Consider the following 6463-nt stretch of genomic DNA (forward strand, 5'->3'; position numbering starts at 1 on the left):
AGGACAGGGTGGCCGTGGATTAGCTGCCACCTCTGCAGGCTGTGCGCTGCTCGGTGACCCCGCCTCACCTGGTCCTCCAGTCGCCTTGCCCCGCCCCACATCTGAGGTCACCCATGTCTCCTCTCTCTTCCCCCTGTACTGGGCGGAAGCACCGGGAGCCGCAGGGACACAAACTCAGCCACAGCAGAAACAGGAGGGCGCCGAGGTGCAGGGAGCCGGGAGTGATGGAGAGCCGTCATGGCCGTGGCCACGTGCAAGCCCGGCCGCCAGTGCCCCGCCCCCACAAGGGGCCAGGTGTGTGTGTGTGTGTGTGTGTGTGTGTGTGTGTGTGTGTGAATCCTCCACACCTGGAACTCTCCCTTCCGGAGGAGGGGGCGGGGACGTCAGGCTGGGCTGTGGGCCCCGTCCTGAGTCCGGCGGGGGGAAAGTGAAGGAACCTCCGGGCCCCTTCATCCAAGGACAGACACCGCTCCCAGAACGCTTGAGTAAGGCAGCAGCATCAATCGTGTGGCTCTGAAGGAAGATGACAGCTCTCACACGAGGATCCAAATACACAAAGTAAATCTCTGCTGTGATTAAGTGCAGCCACCCCTGGCCCTGCCCGACGTCTGTGGTTCTTGGGAAATTGAAAAGCGTTGGTCCAGCCACTGACTGTCCATCGGGTCTCGAAGACCAGAGAGACTGGAAGTTCCCTGGAGAAGCGTGTGATTTCAGGACGTGGAGACGCGGAAGAAGGCGACGTGATGTGGCAGGGAGGAGGGTGGAGAGGCGTGTGTGTGTGTGCGCGCGCACGCGTAAAAGGAGGCCACGCGTCTTTGCGGGGTGAGCCGAGCAGAGCTGACATTTTCACTAATAAAATGCCGAGGAAATGCTTTAGTGCCCTAGAGTCCATGTTCACTGTGGCTGGAGATAAGTGCTTCCTGGAATCCTGTAGTAACACCAAAACTCATTTCACAGGTGTGAAACATGGCGGGAAACGAGTTTTACGCCCCGTCTTTTCAGCCAGAAGCAAACCGGCTTCTCCCTGAGCGGCGTCCTCTGTGGTCAGGGATGCGATTCCCAAATAACGTTGAAAACGACACGATGTCCCAGGAGCACACGGCCGATCGTCGTGCTCTGAGTGGACACTTTCTCTGACATGAGTGTGTCTGGGATTTCAGTGCATAGATTTGTACTCATGTTATGTGCTCTATATTTATATGATATTTATCCTCATATGTTCCGGAAGTCTTCTATTGAAAGATTAAGTCTCAGGCACCGTTTCAAGTGACTGTCGCAAGATACCTCATTTAATCCTCCTAGCGCCCTCTGAAGCAGTCTTTCAAGTGGGGAAACTGAGGCTCAGAAGATTGTATTGGAAGGTCAACACCATCTAGAGGGAGGTGGGGGACCAGCAAATTAAACCTTGGCCTTGACCTGAATCCCAATCGAATCCAAACTCACCATGTCTCACCCTCTCCCACCCCACACCCCCTCCCTGGACTTGGCTTTACCTGTCAGGTTGGAATTAGATCTCTTTCTTTTCAAGCCAGTCTAGAATGATTGTACATCCACACATGACACCTTCCTTTTTTAACCATAGCCTAGAGGTATCGCAGAACCCCTGAGATCCTGGCCTGCTTGCTGGGGTTCAGATTTTACCTCCTTTTGGAAAAAGTGCAATAGTTAATCGTTCGTGAGAGCGGGGCGTGTAATTCCCCCGTTTTCACAGGCCCACGACACCCCCTCGAGGCAGGGAGAGCCTTACGGGGGCCCCTCTCGCTGCTAAGAAGGAGGCCCTCTCTGCCTTGTAGCCGCTGTGTAGATTCTGATAGATTTTCCAGAGAAAGGTTTTATTCAGCCGGGACTCTGACCTCTCGTGAGACGCTGTGGTATCTGTCAGCTATGTGGCCTTTGCTCGGTGGTGACGTTATTAGCTATTCCAGCCAGTCCACAAGACTCTGCGCCCTCCCAGTAAAACCTCTTGATCAATTTTATTGTTTGGGTCATTTTTGTTGTGCCCTGAATGAAGGGGAAAATCGCTTCAGCAGCATGTGGTTTACTCCCCGCTCAGCAAACAAACACCCACCAAATATAATGCATTTAAGGCAGAGATTGTCACCGTTCAGGAATGTTTTGCAGTCGGGTTCTTTCTAAACTGAAAACATTCTTTTAATATGGAGAATTCCTCTGAGGACTGTAAAAATCCTACTCACATGACGTATTTCCCCGTCTTGAATGGACCCTGCTGAAGAGTTATTAAAAATTTACCTTTTTGTCAATAAAGTTCTTTAAGGGACATTTTTCTTGCTGCATTTTAATGTAAAGTTCACGGCCCAGATGGATGAGGGAGGAGACAAAAAGGCCATTTAAAGCTCTGGCTCTAGAATGCTCCTGGTGTGCAGTTAATTGAATCAAGGGACACACGGGGGCCATACTGTGTGTGGACAGAGTTTTAGTTGTAGGTGGCCGTCACCGACCCACAGAGACTTAGACCTGGGGCAATGGAGAAAATGTTAATTCAGATAGCTTACTTCAGTAAGGGCGTCTGGTAAGGAAAATTGTATGTGTGCTGTTTTATAACAGCTGATCCTAATTCTTTGAATTTTGAGCCGTTCATTAGAAAGCTCCTTTTCTGTATTAGTATAAATGATTCCATTTTTTTCAAGTCTCAAGTATAAAGATGACACTACATTGACTATTTGGAAACGCTTTTTTGAACAGTGAGACTTGTAAGCTTTTATTTATTTATGGTTTTGCCTGATGATACTTGAAGCAAAATGATAGGTTTTTACTATTGGCTTTTTACTGATGGATTTAAGCCATACTTTTCTAAGGTACACCTATTATTCATTCTCTAGACTGAGGACAATTTAGTCATCTTCCTGACTAGGGAAGTTGATGCTTTCCTATTACTCTTAAAGGTTACCTTAAGTTAATTTCCCTGAAGAGTCCTATTGCTCGGTGTAAAACAGCAAGAGTGGCCGGGCTTGAAAGCAGGGCCATGGAAACCCTGTTCACGGACCAGACTTTCAGCTTAGCCTTCGGGAGGGCGGGAATCAAAGTTCCAGCAGAAACCTCGGTTTGGAACACTGGTTCCCAAACTTCGGGTCCCCTGCAGGACTTGTTCAAACACACGAGCTGGGCGCCACCCTGGAGGTTCGAGTCAACAGGTCTGCGCAGGGGCCTGAGGATGTAAATTCCTCTCGAGCCTCCAGGCGATGCCACTGTTGCTGGGCCAGGGACCCCACTTTGAGACCCACCGTGCTAGGGTGTGGTGGGTAACTTTGGGGGTCAACGGGGTCGGGAACCTTGGGCTGCTTCTATTTAGCCTCCTGGCGGACGTAGATTTAAGCAGACATCTGGGTCTGTTTGTGCTCAGTGTCCCCTGGAGGGAACATCCGTGTGACTGGGGTGTTTGGCAGTGACGCGTATGGCTGCCCTGGGGGGACCCAGTGGGAGGCGAGGGAGGAGAGCCAGTGAGCCCACGACGAGGCCGCTGCGGAGCCCGAGCGGTGCTGACGTGACAGCCACACTGAGGCCATTTGTCTGTCTTCGAACAGCCAGATGGGCCGTGTTTCCGGGAGCTTTGGAGGATATTTAAAATACTTTCCTCTGACTTGGTTTAAACCGAATAATGAATGCCTCTCCCCACGACAGCAGAGTCTTCTTGCATTTTCCAGAGTCTGAGCGTCTGCAGTGAGTCTTACACTGGATTGCTAAGATTCTCCTTCCCCAGGTGCAGCGTGGCTGACACCTGAGGAGTTCGGTGTCCTGTCTGCCAGGGGCGGTGGGGGGGAGGCCCACGTCTCCGATGCGCTGGCAGGACCGTGGAGCGGTCACTGATTCCAGCAGCGGTCACTGGGTTCTGCCCCTGCCCCAGGCAGGCCCCCGACAAGGGGGACACGGGGGCGACAGAGCAAACGCCCTCTTCTCACGGAGACCACGTTGCACAGGCAGGCAAGCAGACATGTACCATCGTGTCAGATACTCGGAGTGTTTGGAGGCAAGTAAAGAAAACTGGGGTCTAGAGAGCGTGCGACAGGGCTGAGCAGGGCTTTCTGAGGAAGCAGTCTTAGCAGGGACCGGGATGCAGCCAGGAAGGTGCTCAGTACCTGGGAAGTGGGTACTTGGGAAGGCATGTCGGGCTGAGGGGACGTGCCTGCCAAGCTCTGGGGCCAGAATGTTCTTGGCCATTTGTGAGCCACGGCTGAGGTCAGTAGGGCTGATGTAGGGGTTCTGGAACGCGGGGGGAAGGGAGGGAGTGCAGGAGACAAGGCAGGGGAGCCAGAGGCCATGAGGTGCACGCGGCCACAGTGGGATTTGGAAGTAAATCGCCCTCAGCAGGGGAGGCAGGAAGTCGTAGGGTTGGGGGCAGCTCAGTGATCTGATGGCATTGTGCCTCCTGGCAGCGTGTCCCCTGGGGAGGGGTCAGCTGGGCATGAGGGCAGCGTGGGCTGGGGCAGGAGGAGGGCTCAGGCCGTGGTCAGACTCGGGGGCTATCTCGCAGACAGGATCTGTGAGGGCTGGGACGTGGGATCAAGCAGTCAGGAACGACTCTGGGGTTCGAGCTGAGGGAGGCGTGAAGTGAGTTCCTGCCAGCTGAGCTGGGGCATGCGGCGGGGGCGGGAAGAGGCAGACTGGAGAGGGCAGGGAATCCGGGGTTGCTTTCACACGTTTGCTTTCAGAAGCCTCTAGACATCCGAGTGGAACGCTCCGAGGGAATTTAGGGAAGTCGAGACTAAATTGGAGAATCGGGCTGTACAGATGGCAGCCGAAGCCCTGGGGCTGGAGGAGACTGAGGCCCGAGCCCGGGGCCCTCCTACAGTCACAGGTTAGGAAGAGAGGAAGGAGAGGCACGGGCGATGATGGCAAGCCGAGTGTCTGAGCATCTACAAGCCTCCCAGCCTCGAAAGGAACTAGCCTCGGTCTCCCCAGGGCCACTGCCGCTCGGCGGGTACAGAGCACACACCCGCTTCTCCTTCTCTTAATGGGGGCGCTGCCATTTCTTAGTGGGTGAAGCTGGTGGCAGTGCCTCAGCCAGTGTCCCTGGTGCATCGATGGGGATCAGAACACCTGAAGCTGCCCTGAAACAGCCGTCAGAACGCTGTGGGCAGCACGCGTTTACCTGAGTGGAGGGCGCAGAGCTTGCAACAGATTCTGAAGGCAAGACTAGGGGATGGTTCTCAATGCTTTCTAAATAAAAAAGAAACTGAAGTAATAAAGTTTTAGGCTTATCAAGCACAGGAAGAGAACAAATCCTTTTACCCAGATTGAAACTTACAGAAATTTGGCACAGTAAAAACGAATAAAGTATCCAAAGACCTTAAAAATATTCCCACCAAGGGAGGCAAAGGTCAACTCCTGAAACAGAGAAATGCTAGTGAACCAATGTGCAAAGCTCCCCTTCCACCACACATCTGTCTACATCCGTATCCAGTGACGGGAGAATCGGCTAATTGCCAAAGAATGCGTCGGAAGAAGCAAACTGCACCAGCGGTGACATCCAAACTTGGACAGCACTGTGTGAGCAAAAGTGATAGACTCATTCCTTCCTGAGGAGGCCACGCCGAGCCGTCCTACGGCCCTTATGGCTCCTATGTTCTCCTTTAATGTCATCGTCAGCACAAACTATTGCTAGTTAGGGTTTCCCAGAAACAAAGGCCCACTTGTGTTTTGGATCTCCATCCAGCTTCGACGCACTCACGCTTTGAAGATGGCAAAAGAGACAAAGACGACTGGAGATATTTTTAGAATCAGATCCAACACCAATACATATTTTCCTGCTGGAAAGTGTTCTTGATTAAGCTAAGTACTGTTATTTTCTTTTTGCTCACTGCAGAGCAGAGAGGACACAGAGTTTCTTTTGCATTAAAACGGCCTGATTACAAATAGTCTTAGTAGAGTGGGTGGCAGTGCCCATTTCAAAATGGGCTTTCCTTCCCTGCTCATTATCAGAGCAAAGAGAGGCTGAGTCCAGTGCACAGAGTAACCAGAACGTTTAGTTCACCTCCAATATCTTATTTGAAAAGAAATGAGGTTGGTGGACTGGGGAAAGCCCTCCTTCCTGGGTCTTATAAAGAGAATGGTGGTGTGTGAGTTTCCCGCAGGGCCCGTGGGAGACCGAGCGGGGAAGGAGTGGCCTAGGGTCTGTCACCGCCTGAGTGGCTCTGTCTGGCTGCGGCACTGCTGGCCTGCAGGCCGTGTGAGGGCCGACAGCCTTCTAGGCCCTGAATATTCAAATCGGGGACACGGATTGTCTTGGTGTGACTGGGAGCTTGGTCATTTTTAGTTTAGATCTGGAAGTGTCCCACTTTGGAAACATTTTGGTCAACTGGTACATTTGTAGAAAAGGGAAGCCTTCATGGGTAGAATTGTTTACAAAGCATTTGAGGTTTTCTGACTCCATTTTAAATCCCATCAGAGAGTAAAAATTTATGATTAGAAAAATGTTCATGGAATATTTTCCCAGGAATATTACTTC

This window comes from Lagenorhynchus albirostris, chromosome 12 (genome assembly GCF_949774975.1).
Source record: "Lagenorhynchus albirostris chromosome 12, mLagAlb1.1, whole genome shotgun sequence".
Lineage (NCBI taxonomy): Eukaryota > Metazoa > Chordata > Mammalia > Artiodactyla > Delphinidae > Lagenorhynchus > Lagenorhynchus albirostris.